This window comes from Nyctereutes procyonoides, unplaced genomic scaffold, assembly GCF_905146905.1.
Source record: "Nyctereutes procyonoides isolate TBG_1078 unplaced genomic scaffold, NYPRO_anot_genome, whole genome shotgun sequence".
NCBI lineage: Eukaryota > Metazoa > Chordata > Mammalia > Carnivora > Canidae > Nyctereutes > Nyctereutes procyonoides.
The window spans coordinates 9,228,974-9,247,859 of NW_026575135.1; the positions used below are offsets into that span (position 1 = coordinate 9,228,974).

Here is an 18,886-nt window from a genome sequence, read left to right on the forward strand (position 1 = left end):
AATTAATGGGTGCCCCTCGAGGAGTTCACTGACACCTTGGTCAAGTTTGTCTTCCTCTCTCCAGTCTATGGTGTGTGCCTGGTATTATTGACAGGGTTCACGCAAAACTGCAAGATGGTATCATTTTCATTTGTGTCCATTGTAAATGATTTTAATATCGCAGAACATAATTATAAAACATGTAGGGTGATTGTATATGTATAAAACACATAATTATAAAACACATAGGATGATTCTGAGGGGAGTCATTTCAAAATCCCTCCAAGGAAAGTGCATAGTATGGATTTGTTGATGAGACTCAGGACAACATGGGAATTCACCCTATGTGCTTTTGCGCTGCTGTCAGAATGATGAAAAACTCTCATGGTTATCCATGAACTGGGGGTTTCCTTCACTCTTTATTTTCTTACATTCCCCTTTAGACCTAAATCATTCAGGTAATATATGTTCCTTCTTTAGTCATAGGCAACAACAACAACTATTCATTTGTCAACACCTTTGGGTCTTGGATGACCTTCCAGTCTAGCTCTGGTCTTTGTCCAAGTCTGGTACTGTAATACCAGATATTTATAATGCTAAAATCTTTATTTTCTTTCTTTCTTTTTTTTTTACCATCATTAACTAGTGGTTCTTCTATCTTTAGAATGAACTCAAAAGGCATGTCAAAGACGTTTCTACTGCCTTTTAAAAATATCAACTAGACTTTTTTTTTGGTAAGGCAATTGCCAGAGACTTCTGTGTCATTAAGAATTACAGAAAATTTGAATGTCTGAAATGTCCTGGCTGCCATTCAGTTTCAAATAAACCTAGGTCAAAATTAGCCCTCTCCATGGAAAGCCATTACTGGAATAAACAGACCAACAAAAAAAGATACCAGGCACTGCCACCGTGAGAGTCAGATTATCTGTGACCCTCCCACCCTGGCTTCATTTGGCCAATGATTGACTGCTAACATTCTTTATGGGAATAAGTAGAGCTTTTCTTTCTTTTTTTTTTCTTTTTTGATTTTATTTATTTATTCATGAGAGAAACAGAGAGAGAGGCAGAGACACAGGCAGAGGGAGAAGTAGGCTCCATGCAGGGAGCCTGACATGGGACTCGATACCGGGTCTCCAGGATCATGCCCTGGGCCGAAGGCGGTGCTAAACTGCTGAGCCACCCAGGCTGCTCAAGTAGAGCTTTTCTTATATCCTTTTTGGTTTGGGGTAAAAAAAAAAAAAAAAAAAAAAAGGGGTAGGAAAATGGTAGGAAGCTTGAAACTGAAAATATGGTTGAAAATCACTGCCCTATGAAACATGAAATACTTTAGTTGATATAAGAGGACAGAGGGCAAAGTAACAGTAAAAAAGCTAAAAAGGCAAAGAATTCATTCTATATTAGTCAATCCATTCATTAAACATGCAGGAGAAAAAAATAAAAATAAAAAAATAAACATGCAGGAGGCTTATTTTGTAGGGTGATAATGAGATTAGCAGCAACCATAAGCTCCATGAGACAACACTTTTTTCTTAACAAAAGCTTCCTAGGAAGCCGTAAGTCTATTTTGGATTGTATTTAGTCAGGAGGAGGGAAAAACTTGCCTCTAGTGATCTGCTGTTAATCACAGAGACAGAAGGTCCGGAGCCCACCCCCACAGCATGGCTCAAGAGTACCTCCTCTCTTTCTCCTTGGTACTTCTCAAGTGTTGGATGATGGACAAGCAGATGCCCTGCCAGCCTTTTTTCTCTTATAGAAATTAAAAATTATACCGAGGCATATTTTCTGAAGTAGCAAGTTTTCCAATTCAAAATTTTAAAAGTCTGAGAATAGCATCTGACAATATGTTTTTGCTGTGTCCAAAAAAACTACCATGAGCTTTGAGTCAGACAATGATGAGTCCCGTTCCTTGAATGTCTTCTATGATGTGTCAAACTGAGATCTTAAAAATGCTAATTACTAGTTAAAAGTCAAGAGTCTGGAGTTCCTGTGTAATTTGAGAAGATTCCGTTCCAATACATTTGTTTAAAAAAAATTGAAAGACACTGGAGGGTGTAAACAGGAAGCGGTTCTCTCTCCTTCCTGTTAGTTACAAGGGGGCTCCTCCCACTTCTTTCCACAAATGCGGAATATTTTTCTTGACACTCAGTTCTACCTACTTCAGGGAGCAGCAGCTCTACATCCTAATCAGGATAGAAGTGATTCGAGAGATTATGCTGCATTACTGATTCACAATCACGCATCAGAGGTCCTGGGTTCTTGTAAAGTTAGGCAACAATTATAACAAAAGAGCAAATTCCTGAGTTCTCTTCTCAATAGGATGAATTTACCTTCCTGCAAGATGGCCTGATGCAATCAAAGCCCCCAGTAAGTACACCAGGTAAATGGAAGTGGACTGGAAATTCCAAAGCACAGATTTGGCAGGAATCTGGGCTTGGTGTCATTAAATGATGTGTTGCTTAAACCAACAAATGCTTATTGTTCCCTTTGAAGATTAGAAAGACTAGAATTTTCTCCATGCTTGATAAGATGAACCCGATTCCAGATTCAGATAAACTGCACATTCATTACATGAACCGGAAAGTCCTTTCTGAAATAAACTGTGCCCCAAATGAAAAAAAAAAAAAAAAGATATAAATGAACCATCAGGGGCGCCTCACTGGTTCAGTATGTAGAACATATATGACTCTTGATTTGGGGGCATGGGGTTGTGAGTTCAAGCCCCACATTGGGCATAGAGCTTACAAAAAAGAAAGAAAGAAAGAAAAGAAAGAAAGACAGACCGCCAAACTGGATTTTGAAAGGGTGCTAAGAGACCCATGGGAGATCCCTAGATTCCCCCCTGCTGACCCTCCAGGTGGAGCCCTAACAGCATGACACATATCACCTGCCAGACTATGGCTTCCCAGAATAGCTAATAGCTGGTCAGGATATCTCCTATTTACTTTAAGATGTGTGGTCAGAGACAATGTAATACAGCTTAAATTATATCCAGGGGCAGACGGCCATCCTGACTGGGAATATATATCCCAAGACTGGTCAACCAGGATCTAATCAGAAATTCCAGGCCCCCTAGGTGGTTCCTTCCTGGGTAGTTTAGCTCTCTTTCACTCCCATGGCCCCCTGAGGCTTTGCTAATTGGCATAATGAAGGTGAGAAATGGGTTTTCATCAGTGAAATTAGTGGCTTGTCAATTAGCATAATAAATGTTGGAAATCGGTGAAATTGGTGGTGTTCAAATGTACAGATTAGAGATGTTCTCCGAGCTTTCCTGAATAGGATTTACGGACAGAGTGAGCACCATGGCTTATATACCCTTAGGGCTGGTGCTTGGAGACCGAAAACCAAAACCAAACCGCCCTTTCCCCAGTCTTGGGTTCAGAGGACTTTGGTTGTTTAACAACTACTCTACAGTAAGGGAATCCTGTCTTTGTAAAACCGCCTCATCTATCTTCATGCAAGGTGGGGTTGGAGCATCTAGAATCTTCCGGAGCTGAGATTTCTTTGAGGTTGCAGACAGTAGGTTTTATGCCTACTTCTGCAAATGTTTATTTAATAAATACCTGTATGAGTGCCAGCAGTCCAACACCTGCTTTAATTATAACCTGGTAGCCGGGCTGTGTCTCAAGCTGCCACTACTTACCAAAATGTACTTAAAAGTTATGCAAAGCAAGTTAGTCTGGGTTAATTCACAACCTGGGGGCCTGTGTTTCCAGTGAAAGTTCTGCAGACCCTGTGCAAGACAATCACGGGACTCTTCTTGGAAGAATATACTCCTTGGTAAGCTGGACTCATGACAAGATCTCTCAAATCTGTTTCGGGAATTAGATTAATGTGTTTAAAAGTACTATGCAGGGGCGCCTGGCTGGCTTAGTTGCTTAAGCATCTGACTCTTGATTTTGGCTCAGGTCATGGTCTCAGGGTTAGGAGATCCAGCCTAGGCCGGGCTCCTCACTCAGCAGGGAGGCTGCCTGAGAGTCTCTTTCTCCCTCTGCCCCTCCCCACCCTGCCGTGTGCATGTGCTCTCTCTCTCTCTCTCTCTCTCTCTCTCTCTCTCTCTCTCAAATAAAATAGGTCTTAAAAAAAAGAAAAGAAAAGAAAAAGGCACTAGGTAAACTGCAAAGTGTTTAATGCAAATGTTCCTTATCATTAAGCAATTTTCCCCTGACATGTTAAATTCTCTCTGCAAACTGACTTTCTTGGGGGGGTGATGGTGACACTTTGATTTTTGGAAAGAAAACAGGACACATTTAGAGGCGAAAGACCCAGGCAAAGCTAAAAGTCAGACCTAAGGCACCTCTAACCTCCCTAATCTTTTCCTACTCCAGATCCTCAAACGTTTTAGCTGAAGCCGAGAACAATTAGAAGATGCATTTGCTGCTGCAAGAATCAGAGTAATTGCATAAAGTCATTGCCTCCTGTCTTTAAAAGTCAAAATCTGAAAGAAAAAAAAAAAGTCAAAATCTGAAGATGCGATGGAATGGACAGTCAAGAGCCACCCAGATGGGGGGCTCCCGCCACATCTGGAGCAGAGGTGAACTCAGCAGTCTGAACGGAACGTGGACCGTAGCCTGTACTCTACGAGCCATGAAGATGTGCGAGTGAACGAGGCAGCTTAAGGAGCCTGTCCCCACAGGCACACGATTGAGTGTCACACCCCCTTTTACTATGGACACACTGTTCACGGGGCATGCACATACATGCTCTCAGCTGATAACTTGTAGCAGGGCCCCCTGGCAAGCAGAAAGGCAGAGTTGTCTACTTTTGTCTTAAAAACTTTAGAATATCAAGTTTAGAGAAACTGAAAGATTTTTCCCAAGATCACCTGGCTAGGAAGTGGCACAGCCAGGATTTGAAAGCTGGTTCTTCAAATTCTCTCCCAATACCTCAAAAAGTGTGCTCAGTGACAGCAGGCTTCCAAAACGTCTAGGGGTACGTTAAGAAGGGCGGATAGCTTTAAAGAGGATTTACTTGGCTCTCAGGTGGACATTTTGCACCCCTGCGTCTCTAGAAGTGATGGGACACTCACAATTTGGCTTCCGAAGCCAGAGACCCCTCTCCCCCCTTTATTCAGAACTGAACAGAGACAGACTTCCTGGAGACTGAGTTCAGTTTCCTACCTTCCGCTCTACCTGTAGGGCCCTCCAGTTAGAAACGAGGGTGCTGACCTCCTGCTCCATCTGGGAATTTTACCTTTCGAGCTGGCCTCTGAAGAGAGACCGCTCTGCTTCCTCGAGCAATAACCCAGGGGCAAAAATATTAAGATCCCACACCGCAGGCTTTGCAACAGACCCCACACCTACAGGCTGCGACTCCTTCCCAACACCACAGAGTCAACAGCACATGTGAGATTCTGGAAGACTGTTGTTAATGTGCACAGAAAACAGATCGGGGTCCTGACACCTGCCCAGCTGGGGTGACGGACGGCAGTGTGTTCTCTCTTCCCAGGGCACCTGGACCTGCAGCTGGGAGCATCGTGAGCACAAAGAACTTGCAGGAGGTACATTTTCCTTGGCCGACCTGGCTGGGCCCCGAGGGACACCAGGAAGGTATCCTTTGCTACAAGGGCAAGAAGCCGAAGCTTCTACTCATTTGAAATGCTGGTTGTGTTCAAAGCTTCCCCACCCACCTCGCCACCACCCTCAGGCTGCTACCTCTGGGCTCCTACCCTACATGCACACAGTGACCCAGATCACTCACACATCAGGCGCTGGCTGCACAACCAGCTTTCTACTCTGAATAACCCAGATTACTTCCTACTAAGGCCATGATATTTAAATTAGAAACACGCTTCCCCAGATAATAGGTGACCTGATCCTTTAATCCAGTTATTTTTAAGTTCCACCAAAAATACAAACTCATTCTTGGCCTAGGTACAGAGGCGTGGCTATAAAATAAAACTTCCGCATAGCTGTGCAACCAGAGAGCATCTCCAGTCTCCCTTCTTGTCCTCTCTCTCTTTCCTAAGTCGAGTTTTGAGTACCCAGGACACAACTGCTATCACGGCAGAGAACTGGTTCTGTGGTCCATATCGTGGAACCATCTAGAAGGTTTCTTATGGGACTCAACGTCCTGGCTGTAGTTTCTGGCACAAAGGTAAATGGAAAGAGGGGATGCCTCCCAGCTAATGGAACCTGCCAAGACACCTGCCAGATGCCCACACGAGTCTCCTGATCTTGATTAGACTTGAAGGGACCAGGGTAGAGCTACTGGCTGGAGATCTGGGGCAGAGGGACTCCCCAGGTTGAGGGAACCCCAGGAGTGTGGGAGGGGAGCCCAGGGGTTGAGGGAGGTCAAAGTGCATTCCTGCAAGGATAAGCATGCCTGAGGATAAGCACGCCAGAGAACCTGCAGAGTGGCAAGCCTTGGGCCAAGGCCATGGGGAGGGTGGTGGGGAGCACTGAGCTCTGCAGCAAGGAGTGTACAGCCTTGGAGGCAGGGAGTTCCAGGTCACATCAAGAGAGCAAAAAGCACAAGGCAGAGGACGTGCTAACTGGGAAGAAAACCACAGCCCTGTTCAACAGCACTAACTGGGCTGGCTAGAAAGAGTTTATGGAGAAAGCTGAGAGCACCCAAGTTCCTCAGCAGCTGGCTGCAGCCCTCCGGCCCTCCCTGCTGACGAAGGCAGGCCGGGGGCAGGCCAGAGAAAGGACGGGGACTGGGAGCGGACCCCTTGCACCCACCGCGTGGGGGAACAGAGAATGGGGATGTCTGAGAGTGCCTGGCTTCCTTCCTTGGTTGGGCACAGGCCTCTGGGCCCGGAAGCAGAGGGGAGAGGCTATCACCAGGGCCTCATTCCAGGCCGAGGCAGCCTTTCCTCTTCCGCCCCCTTACAGGGCTTCTTCCGGCCTGGAGGACCAGGGGCCTGTGTCGACTGTGGGAAGCCAGAAGCCTCATCAGTCCCCAAGAAGGACCCCCTCCTGGTCGATGGAACCATGCCAGACTCAAAGCCCCTGAGCACTCCTGGGCAGTTGCAAGCTAAATTTAGAGCAGGATGGGGGTGGGGGGTGCTCAGGGTTAAGGCTACGACCCCTGATAAAGGGAGCTAACACCAACAATGGCTCTCGGACCTCCTGCCATCAAGCCTTACAACCTAATATGACTGGGACAGCTCTACAAAGACATCCCTGTTCCCGCAGGCCCAGCCTTTCTTTCTGAGGACGTCTATGGCATCGCCATCCTGCTCTTCTCTCTGGCTTATGGTACAGAGACAGGCTTGAAGGTGGGATGAAAATACTTCTGGAAACTTCCTTTGCTGGGAACAAACTATGTCTTGGCTCACACTTCTGTGGAAGGCAAGTGGTCAATTTATAGCATAAAGGAGTCTCCCCAAGACCACAGCCTGCCCTATTAATAGCATCCCCTTCACCCAGCTGCAAAGTCCCCGACTCGGATGTCGGGCTGCACATCTGGAAGATGTCAAGGTGTCGTATGATTAACACGTTTATAGCTCGGGCTCTCCATGAAAGCAGCAGACGATGGGGGGGGGGGAGGGACAGGGGAGTGGAGGGAGGAAGGAAGCTGTTGCCTTTTCTATAGCAACTGGTGAAAGGCTCTCTCAGCTGCTCGGAGATCCACACCCCCCGGGAGGGCTCCGAGTGGCAGGGAGGCCTCAGGATTGTCCCTGAGGAGAGATGCTTCCTTTCTACCCCAAGGAGGTCAAGCGTCACTTCCTCCTCAGCAAACAGTGTGCTCTGTCAAGGAGACCTCAGATGCTCCTCTCCCCAGAGGCCCCCCTTTGCACCGCCAGGCAGTGCCCCCCTCCAGAATAAACCGAGATCAAGGCCACAGAGCGAACGCTGGCTCCGGCCACCAGAACTTTCTAGGGTAACTAATTCTGCCGAAAGTAAAAGCAAGGCTAGCTTCAGTTCTTTGCAACTCAGCTGTGTCCCTCTTGCTTTTAAAATAGTTCGGGATCTTGGGTTCTTGCCTGGCCAACCGCTCATGGCAGAGAAGCACCAGCGGACCCCCCCCCCCCCCGCCCCGGCACAAATCCACAGTGTGGAGGCTGAGAGCCAGGAGGGAACGAGGCATGGGTGCCAGATGCTTCGGAGATGAACCCCTTGTCCGCAGGGGATGCTGTGGCCCGTGATCCAAGCTGGGGGCCCCTCTGGCCGCCGCCACACCCCCCGCTGGCTCCCGGTGGGGACAGGCTCCAAGCCGCTGCTGTGCGTGGGGGGCCCACCGTGCAGCCCCGCTGGCCGCTCAATAACTAGCAAACCCATTAGCAGGAGCGCTGGCTGTCGGCCGTCTGTCCGGGCAAGGACACAAGGACACAGGCGCTCGCCACCGTCCACGAGCATCACCTGCACCCACCCCACCCCCACCCCGCCCTGGGAATCTGCAGGCGCCCCCGGCAGTGCTGCTCCCTCTCTGGCCTCTAAGTGGGAAGCGGGTGCTGGGACCCAGTTTCAAAGAGAAGCAAGTGGCCAGTGAGCTCGGCTGCCCCCTCTCCCTCCAGCAGGAAAGGACGGGGCCCCGGGAGGGGGGACCCCCTGCAGTCCTCACTGCCAGCCCCCCACCCCCACCCCACCACTCCACCCAGACTGGCCTCGGATGGGAGGCCCACTCCTTTCAGCTTAGAAGGAAAAGAACATTCAGAGAGGTCAGCAGCCACGGCTTACCCTGCCCACAGGGTGTGGGTCTCCAAGGTCCCCAGCATCCCGTCTCTTTCCAGGCAGATTCCTGAGCACTGGCTCAAGTTGGACAAATTCCTTCCAGCCTCCCGACGGAACACTGTGATGTCACAGCCGCCCCTCCCTCACTCCCTAAAAGGCCATGCACACAAAGAAGGACTTTAACCTCCTTCGGGAGGCCCGGCCCCTCCCTGGAGGCCCGGCCTGGAGTGCAGGCATCTGTCCCCCTGTCTGTCCCCCTCGGTGCGTGGACAGACCAGTTTCCACTGCCTTCTTCGTGGAAAGGCCCAGAGGAGCCCCAGGCAAGCAGGGAGTGAACGTCCTGGTGAAGCCGAGGTAGCAAAAAAAAAAAAAAAAAAAAAAAAAAAAAAATCAGAAAGATCCCGAAGAGCCGGTAAAATGGGCGAGATACGGCCGTGCATCTATAATAGACAGACGTGAGTGTGTGTCTATGAAAGTCATAAATGCTCACTGTGGACCATTTGGAAAATAAACATTATTTGTCTTCCTTCCACACAGAGGAAAGCGGTTACTCTTTCATTGCATTCCACGTAGTCTCCTTTTTGGAAATATGTATTTAATATAGTGGAGACCACGCAGTACATGCAAGATTTGTAGCCAACATTTTTTAACTTCAAATTACTTCGCCATCACTTTTTTTTATGTCCTGCAACGGTCTTTGAGAGATATATTTTAAAGGGTTGCTTATATGCTGTCTCGTGCTGAAGTGGGACAGAGGAACATGAAGTGTGGGATGAGTGCTGTAACTTCAGGGAATGTCTGGGCGTGGGGGGCGGGGGGCACAAGGAGTGGCTCCACTTTCTCAGAGCTCACCAGTGTCTTCTGCCACCAAGCAACAGCAACAACCAAAAAATAGATCCCTAGGTGCCTTGGGCAGACACGAGTGTCACAGACATCCCCCACTCTGTGCCACAGACTCAGCCCCCCAGCACTACACACCAAGGCTGACTAGTGTTGACGTGGGTCCCCCTGCCCAGGTAGGTATTCAGAGTAGCCCCCAACATTGCCCCCAGGTTCCACCCCCTGGCCCCCAACTTTGGGCTGTCCTAGAAAAAAAACTGGATGAACTCAAGGTCTGGCTGACTAGAAGGTCAGAATTCAGGTCCCTGCAAGGTCATGAAGTCATTGTGGAGAAGAGAGAGAGAATGGATATTTGCAGTGCGCAGGGAGTGGAGGGCAAGTGCCAAGCATGGTCCTGCACAGCCGGGAGTTCAGGGTCAGTTTGGGAAGCAGTTCCTCCTGGCGAAGCAGGTGAGCAGCCCAACGTTGGCGGCAGGACTGCCCGTGGTCTGTGGGTTGGCCAGCAAAGCAGACCTCCTGGGACCCTCCCAAGGAAAGAATCATCAGAGTAGATGGAGCCCAGGCAGGCCTGTTTTTTTGAAAAGGAATCTAAAGGCATTTCCTTGACAACTATTTCCAACATCTGAATGACATTTTTAATATGCTGAAATTTATTTAGAAATATATCGAGGAGTTGCTCAAGGGCTAACTTGGTGATACCAAGTCAATAGGGAGTGCCATGGAAACTGAATTTATGTACCCTTTGGAATAATTGGAATGTTCTGTAGTATAGCCAGAGGCATTTCAAGATGCTACTTAACAGTCTAAAGTGACAAGAGGTGGGGAAATCACACACCCAAGGTGGCACTGCTCTGCTCAAGAGTGACAAACCAGGAGAAGGTCTTCCACGAAGAGATGTTTTCAAGCCAAGAGGCAAGAGTGGTACCTAGGACTTTCTACATAATCATGTCGGCCTCTCTGCTTTTGTAAGGGGTTTGTAGAAAAGAAGAAAAATTGTTTTAAATCTTCCCTCTTCACAAAAGAGAAAACAATATGTACTCTGAAAGTACTATTATCTAGGGGCATCTGGCTGGCTCCGTCAGTGGAACATGCGATTTTGATCTTGAGGTTGTGAGTTTGAGCTCCATGTTGGGTGTAGAGGTTAGCAAAAACATAAATAAACTAAAAAAGTAAATAAATAAATAAACTAAAAAAAATACTATTATCTAAGTAGTAGGCTTGTTTCTTTCTTTCTTTTTCAAGATTTTATTTTTAAGTAATCTCGACACCCAACCTAGGGTTTGAACGTGCAACTCTGAGATCAAGAGTCTCATGCTCCAGCTGAGCCAGCCAGGTGCCCCATAAGTCGTAGGCATGCTTCTGAGTGGAGTCTGAGATGCTCCGGTTCACTACACACATGCACATATGTGCACACGCACACACACACACACACACACATGCTCACTGTTACGAATTGAAACCCAACTTCCTATGTGTAAGTCTGAACACACAGTACCTCAAAATGTGACCTTATCTGGAAATAGGGTCTCACAGAGGTAATCAAGTTATGTGCTCATTAGGGTGGGCCCCAATCCAAGATGACTAGTGCCCTTATAAAAAGAGACTTAGAAAAAAAAAAGAGAGACTTAGATGCAGAGAAACACCTAGAAGACAGACAATGTGAAGATACAGGAGGGAAGGCAGGATCTATAAGCCAAGTAGAAGGGCTTGGAATGATCCTTCCCTCGAGGCCTCAGAAGGAACCAGGGCTGGTAGCTGGTTTTTGCACGTTCAGTCTCTAGGAGCGTGAGACAGTCCATTTCTATGGTTCAAGCTGCCCAGTTTCTGGTACTTTGTTATGACAACTCTAGGAAATACACACACACACACACACACACACACACACGCACCTGTGTATGTGCACTTAGGTGCTCACATTTGTGCACACACATATGTGCATATGTACACTTATGCATGTGCGCGCACACACAGTCCTCCCCTGGCTGCAAAAATAGGATAGAGTTTAGGAAACCTGCTAACCTCGGAGGCAGAGGGCGAAGTTAAACTAGCAAGGTAGGTGACAAAAGCATAAACCGAGCAGCCCTGCATTTATTTGACGGCAGTGGCTCTCCTGTCAGGAATGAACGGAGCTGAATTCGGCGCACACGCCTCACTGCTGCTCGCCCCTCCACCTCCCTCTCAGCACAGGCCCAGGGTTTGGGGTGGTTTCCCTAAATTTACAAAAATAAATTGGACTGCCAGTTTTAATTCTCCTGTGCCGAAACCTGATCTTCTGTTCAGTCTCTGAGGGTGTCTGGCACTGGGGGAAACGATACCATTTTGAAACTTGGTCCTGGTTGGCTGGGACTGGAGGCAATCGACGCCCTGAAGCCCATCAGTCAGTAAGTATCTATTGCACACCTGCTCGGGCCCAGTCTGTGTCACACACCTTACTTCCTTATCTCCTCTCTTCCTCCACCAACAGCAAGGTGGAGCTTCTCACCCATTCCCCAGAGGGGCAGGCCCCAGCCTCTGGACCCCTCCTTAGGGTCACACAGCTGGTCAAGAACAGAGCTCTGGCTAGAATCCACGGATCCCACCCACAGGGTTAGGCTCTGCCGTAGAAGCCACAGTGGACAGTTCAGGAAGGAACCCAAGAAGTAGGCACAGGATCAAAAGGGGGCAGCAAATGCAAATGGGCTTTGGGAAGCCCATTATTTCTCTTCTGGGTCTCACTTTTCTGGTCTGAGAAATGCGACACCTAAACCAGGTGAACCCTCAAAACTCACTTCCCTTCTGCTCCTAATCCCTGTGGTTCTGTGATGTCAGGGTGAATCTTGGGCCAAAGTGGGTAGTTCTGAACCTGCTAATGATGAGGGCAGAGCCAAGGGGAAGCAAGCCAGCAAATGGGAGCGGGAGCAGCAGCCTCAGCCTTTGAAACTGCTTGATACTCGTGCCAGGAGAGGTTATAAGGATTCCCGGACAGGACAGAACTCTGCTGTCTTAGACACTCCCCTTGTCAGAACTTCCCCTCCTTAGTCGAAGGAGTTTATGCCGCTAAATGTAGCCATCCCGTGCATATGCCTCAGCGTGCTAGAATGCCCCAAAGTAGATTTGTTGAGGTCAGGAGGAGCGAGATGGAAGTAGGCAACGTGGAGAGAGGCTGGCTTTAGAAATGGTTGAGACCCGAGCCTGCTGCATGGCCTTGCAAAGCTGGGAGGAAGGGAGAGGTCAGCACTGGCAACGCTCCCTCTACACGCTTCCCAGGACGGAAGGGAGCTGGAGGCTTGCGGCTTTTCAAGCAGCTCCAAGGTCCAATGCAAGGCATTCACCGAAGGAAGCCTGCGTCTCGGCACCTCCAGATGTCCTTTGTCAATGGCCCGGCTGCCCTTTCCCCCACTGCCATTCACATAGGTCCTCCTCGGAGGCTCAGCTCCCAGGCTCAGCTCCCAACGGCTCCAAGCCCCAGCATGGAGCCAGTCTTTCAAGCAATTTGCACTTACATGTGAATTTGATGGGAATGCTGACAATTCAAAATTTACCCAGAGGAATCTCTAACTGGGGCTAAGTGTGGGAAACGAAGACATACCAAGTCCTTAATTTATTGGGGAAAATTGATGAGAAGGAAACAGAACAGCGACTTTGCTTAGAAAGGCTGTTGGAGGGGCATCCGGGTGGCTCAGTCAGTTAAGCCTCCAGCTCTGGGTTCTGGCTCAGGTCATGATCTCAGGGTCATGGGATCGAGCCCTGCAGCAGGCCCCACGCTCGGTATGGAGTCTGTTGGAGAGCCTTTCCTCTCCCTCTGCTCCTCCCCCTGCTTGTGCTCTCTCTCTCACACACACATACACAAAATCTTTTTTAAAAGAAAGGCCTTAAGAAGTTCAGTCATCAGTACTGCCCTGGTGCTCAGGGCACTAAAAGCTACAGAGCAGGAAACTGGCACCAACACACATGGATGAATGGACCGCCCAGCTATGTCATGCACCATGATCTTATTTATTCCTATAAGAAACATTATTCTACAGAAAGAGAAATAGTACACCAACCTCTAAGCCCTTCCCCTTCCCATTGCACCCTGCACTCTCCCAGTGTAGCCTCTGATGGACTCTGATACTGCTCAGAGGTGGGCTTTAGGAGGGAGGAGAATCCAGAATCCTAATGATATATGCTATACTTCATCCCAGAACCCGAGGAAGCTAGTGGTGACCCTGTACAGGAAAGGGGCTGAAAAAGCCTAGCAGCCCCATGCAGTGCCTCAATGCCTGACATGCACCGCATTTCTGCCCAGAATCTCTGGAGAGTCTCTCTCTCCACCAAGGATCTTAGACTCAAAAGGTCCCTCTGCTCACTCTCTCAGACACTGAACTCTTATCTTCTGCGGGAATATTGGTGACATCATGGTGTGTCATGGAGGGCAAAGCTTTAGGAGAAATGCATTGCACTCTTGCAACAATAAAAAGCTTCAGGGAGTGAAAACGTATCGTGATAATCACCATCTGAAAATTGCAATTTGCCTAACCAGTGAATGCTACGCAACCTTTTGAAAGGATATTCATCATAATCGTATGGCAACCTGACCTGATGCTGGATTAATATACACATGCACACATGCACAGAAAGAGTACAGAGTTCTGGGTAGGCACAGGCTTTGGTGTCCAACAGATCAGGCTCCTTCCTCCCTGTAAAATGACTACAATACTCCTCCTCCCTTAGGGAATTGATAGGACACACAAGTGCCCAGGACGGGGCCTGTCCTGCAGTAGTAAAAGAACTCAACAAATGGTGGCTACAACAGAAATAAACTGAGAAAACAGTTGCAACTTGTGCCACAAAGGGTTAATATCCACAAAGGGTTAATATCCACAATTTGTAAAGAACTTGTGAAAATCAGTAAGAAAACCCAAACACAAAAATGGGCAAAAGTTGATACACAGAAAAAAATATAAAAATAATTCTTAGACAAACAAGACAAAACTCCACTCATATTAAAGAAAAGCAAAATCGATTTGTGAGATGTTTCCCACCAGTAATGTCAATCTTCATTAGGGAGGAAACAGGCACACTCCTCCAACTCCATGATGGATGGCAATTTAGCACATGGACCCAACTTCAAATTGTACAATGTCTTTGACCCAAATAATTCTACTTCTAAGAATTTACACTCGGCTATACAGGCACACGTGTAAGACGGCCTCTATCCCAGGATCTCTAAAGCCACATTGCTTGCAATAATAAAAGACTACGAATACCTGAAGTTACTAGGGGACTGGAATATTCATAAAATGATTATTATGCAACCTTTAAGAGAATATAGTACAGCTCCCAGCTCTATGAGAATTGATACAGGACAATCTCCAAGACATATTAAGTGCCAAGTGGTACAGGACAGTGTATGTAGCATTCTAGCTTTGTTGTTAACCAAAAACAAATGTGAATATGTTTTATATATATAATTTTTATTTGGTATGTGTATGTACGTATTATATTTTTTATATGTTTATATATTTTTATATGATTATTCCTGGAAAGATACATAAAAACCCAGTAACCATGGTTTTCTCTGGAATAGGAGGGACTGGACATCAGGAGTGGTAAACCTCTTTTCGTTGTGTCCTTTTCTACACCCTGTGAATTTCTAACCATGTACATATGTTAACTTGTGAAAAAGAGAATTAAGCATGTGAAAATATAAATAGTGAGACAAAGAGGCACAAATTAAAAGGAAGCATGGCGCCCATGGTGGGAGATTAGGCTCCAGGAGAAGATTAAATCCCCGTCTAAAACCCAAAGATATCATTTGTATACATATTGTTTGGAAGAGTCACATCAGCATATTAACCGGGGTAAACTCTGGAAAAGGGAAGAAACCCATCATTGCAGGGAAAATGAAAAGCTAAAGTGGAACCTATAATTTTTATTTTATAAAGGTTTTACATTGTTGAGCAATATTACCTTTCCAAGTAGAAAGGTAACAACTGAAAGTAATCATGTATAAACAAAGTTACACACTTGAACTTTAAATAGACTTAAAATAGACCAAGGCTTGAGGTGCCTGGGTGGCTCAGTTGGTTAAGCGTCCGACTCTTTTGACTTCAGCAGGGGTTGTGATCTCAGGGTTGTGGGATCGAGCCTCATAACGGGTTCCACGATCAGTGTGGAATCTGCTTGAAATTCTCTTCCTTTCCCTCTGCCCCTCCCCAGCCCTCACAGCTTGGGCATTTGTTCTCTCTAACAACAACAACAACAACAACAACAACAACAACAAAAGACCAAGGCTTATCTACTTGTTAGGTATTGCAGTCCCTCTTAAACTCCATTTTCTATCTATACAATGAATACTGAAGCCTTTACTCAGCCACGATGAACAAATGTGCATCAAACTGTAGCCTGCCCCCAGGGAAGCTGTGCTTTCTTGCTGTGATCCATTATACTTTTAGGAACCGTCTCTCTCTGTACATTGTGATAATATAATCTTCCTTTTTCATCAAAGATAAATAATTGACTTGCTGTCCTATATGGACATTTTCCTTCCATGAGCTTCCTATTCCCAGAAAAGTTGTGTAACACTATGTGAGTAAGCGAATTCCTCTTGGAAAGCCAAATGTCATAGAATTCCATGAACAATGATGTCACAGACAAGACATGTCATAGGAAAACCCCAGTGAAAAATTTCTGAAGGTCTGATCAGTCAAGTCGAGAACAAAAATTGGAGGCTGACTTTATATATTATCCTAAACAATTGATTTTTGGTTTGTTGCTCCATTCAATTCAAATGTAAAGGTGAGTAAGTTTAGTAACTTCCCCTGTAAGACAGACAAACTCGTAAACACACACACACACACACACACGTACACACAGAGCGAATTTAAATCCATTTTTTGCTCTAATGAAGTATTTTAAAGTTTCGAGTCAAGTTTTAAAAATAATATCGGGGGGGGGGGGGAATCCCTGGATGGCTCAGTGGTTTAGGGCCTGCCTTTGGCCCAGGACATGGTCCTGGAGTCCCGGGATCGAGTCCCACATCGGCGTCCCTGCATGGAGCCTGCTTCTCCCTCTGCCTATGTCTCTGCCTTTCTCTCTCTATGTGTCTCTCATGAATAAATAAATAAAATCTTTAAAAAAATACATTTAGCAAAAAATATATTTGGGGCTTGCCAAATCTGGTATGTGGTAAGCAAAAGCATCCCATCTCTTATTAATGTAGAAAGTGAATGCTGAGCAGTTATAGAGATGGGAAGTAATTGCACGAGGGCCCATCCTGAACCCTAGGCCCTGGACCTAAGTCCCAATTTAGCCTCAGGATCATTTCCCATCTGTCCTCCAGGTCCCAGCCCTCAGGCGGCAAGGGGACTTAGCCTAGAGCCGTGTCCCATAGTAGGGTCACCCACCAAGGTCTTCCCTGCTCAAAGGCAGGAGGTAATGCATGGAATGACTACACCTCCCCACAACTACGCTCACAATTCTGGAGAAGGAAGGAAAACACAATAATCAAGAGGCACTTTTAAAATGAAATACCTGATGAGCCCCAAGAAAACTCAATAAAAGCATCTACCACCTACCAACAGGGAAAAGTTTTGGTCTATTGAATCAGTTACCTATGAACTGCTACAAGGCTCTAAAAGGATTGGAAGGTTTGGACCCTCACTCACAGAACAGGTTTCATCATCATGGTTATTCAAGTCACTATGGACTGCCACTCGGTTTTCTTAAGTTTCTTCAAAAGCACAACACCATATGTGAAGGTGGACCATGTAGCAAACAGACCTCTGATCCAACCGACTCCGGCACCCACTGGCAAGCAAGAGAGAAGTCCAGGAAAAGTCCGGATGGTCAATCTGAGTGTCCTGTTCTGCCAGGACTAAGTGGCAATTGTAGATCAGGACGGGTGCTGGGGGCACTGGTCTGCTGAAGAAGAGCAAGGTGTACAGGGCAGCCATGGGGCAAGGAAGGCTGAAGCTAGGCTCACCCAAATTTTCTGACTCCCACCTCATGGAGCAAACTGATGCCCTTGACTCTGCAGGATTCCGAGCCTGGTGCCAGACTTGCATCTGTGATTTAAAACAAGGGTAAGGGATCCCTGGGTGGCTCAGCGGTTTGGCGCCTGCCTTTGGCCCAGGGCACGATCCTGGAGTCCCTGGATCGAGTCCCACGTCAGGCTCCCGGCATGGGGCCTGCTTCTCCCTCTGCCTGTGTCTCTGCCTCTCTCTCTATGTCTATCATAAATAAATAAATCTTTATATATAACAAGGGTATAAGCTTGCCCCTGACATTGAGGACCTGACCCTGGTTCTGTCCTATGCTTTAGCCAGGACCAGGGTGAGCACATGGATCGTTCCCCTCGTGCCCCCAGCACTGTGCTCCCCCCAGTCCTGCTCTGCGGGACCATACTCTGGGAAAAGTTTGGGCATCTGAGCTCCAGAGGCAGCTGAGGGCCAGTCACATGCTTCCGTCCACTGCTTTTGTGGCTCTGAATGCCAGGAAGGAACCTCTGCAGGAGAAGGAAAGCATAGAATTTCTTCATCCTCCTAGGGGATGCCAGATAAGCATAAGCCAGCAGTAAGATGGGGTGCAAGAGAGTTGTAGAAGAGCATTTGGCTCTTTCCTCGTGCTTAATGCCAACAGAACCCGACAACTTCCTCATGTCTCATTTATGAGCAATCTCTCTGCCCGGCCATGGAATCCCAGGAGCAGAGCACTATGGTTGAGAGCCAACAAGTTATGCTGTTTATGGAAACTGGATAAAGTCTGAGAACCAGCAACAAGAAAGGGGATACCATTCACTTGCACAGACTCTGCTTCGTCCTGTTCACCCCCCAGAGGCCCTCTTTGATCTAGTAGCTGACTGCTGCTAACCATTTTGCTGCCCTGATTTTGAGAGCCTTATTTTATTCTCCATTTATTTATGTGCAGTAAGGTGATCCAGTGGGAAGAACATCAGTCTTAGAGAAAACAAGGTCAGGGTTGGAATCGTCTGGTGCCACAAGTAGACTGCACGATGCTTACACAAAGGATTGGCTCCTCTCTTGAAGCTCAGGCTCCTCATCTGTTAAATGGGTATAACTACTGTAGTGTTGAAGAGTATCCCCTCCAAAATTCAAGTTTACTTGGAACCTTGGAATGTGACCTTATTTGGAAATAGGGTCTTTGCAGATGTAGTCAGTTAAGATGCCGTCATAGGGGATTCGGGTGGGCCCTCAATCCAAAGGCTGGTATCCTTATAAGAGGAAAAAACACACAGAGATATACAAAAAAGGAAAACTATATGAAGAGAGGGGTGGAAATTGGAGTGATTCATCCACAAGCCAAGGAGTGCCAAGGATTGCTGGCAACCACCAGGAGCTAGGGGAAAGGCATGAAACGGATTCTCCCTCATACTTTCAAAAAGAACCATCCTTGATTTCAGACTTCTGGCCCCCCCTGAACTGTGAGAAGGTACATTTCTATTGCTTTAATCCGCTAATTTTGTGGTAATT

General features: G+C 47.2%; 1 protein-coding gene across 8 annotated transcripts in view; it reads right to left on the reverse strand.

The window, feature by feature from the left end:
- Positions 1–18,886, reverse strand: part of PALM2AKAP2 (PALM2 and AKAP2 fusion) — a 335,810-nt gene that overhangs the window by 35,042 nt on the left and 281,882 nt on the right. The gene's annotated exons all lie outside the window — the stretch shown is intronic.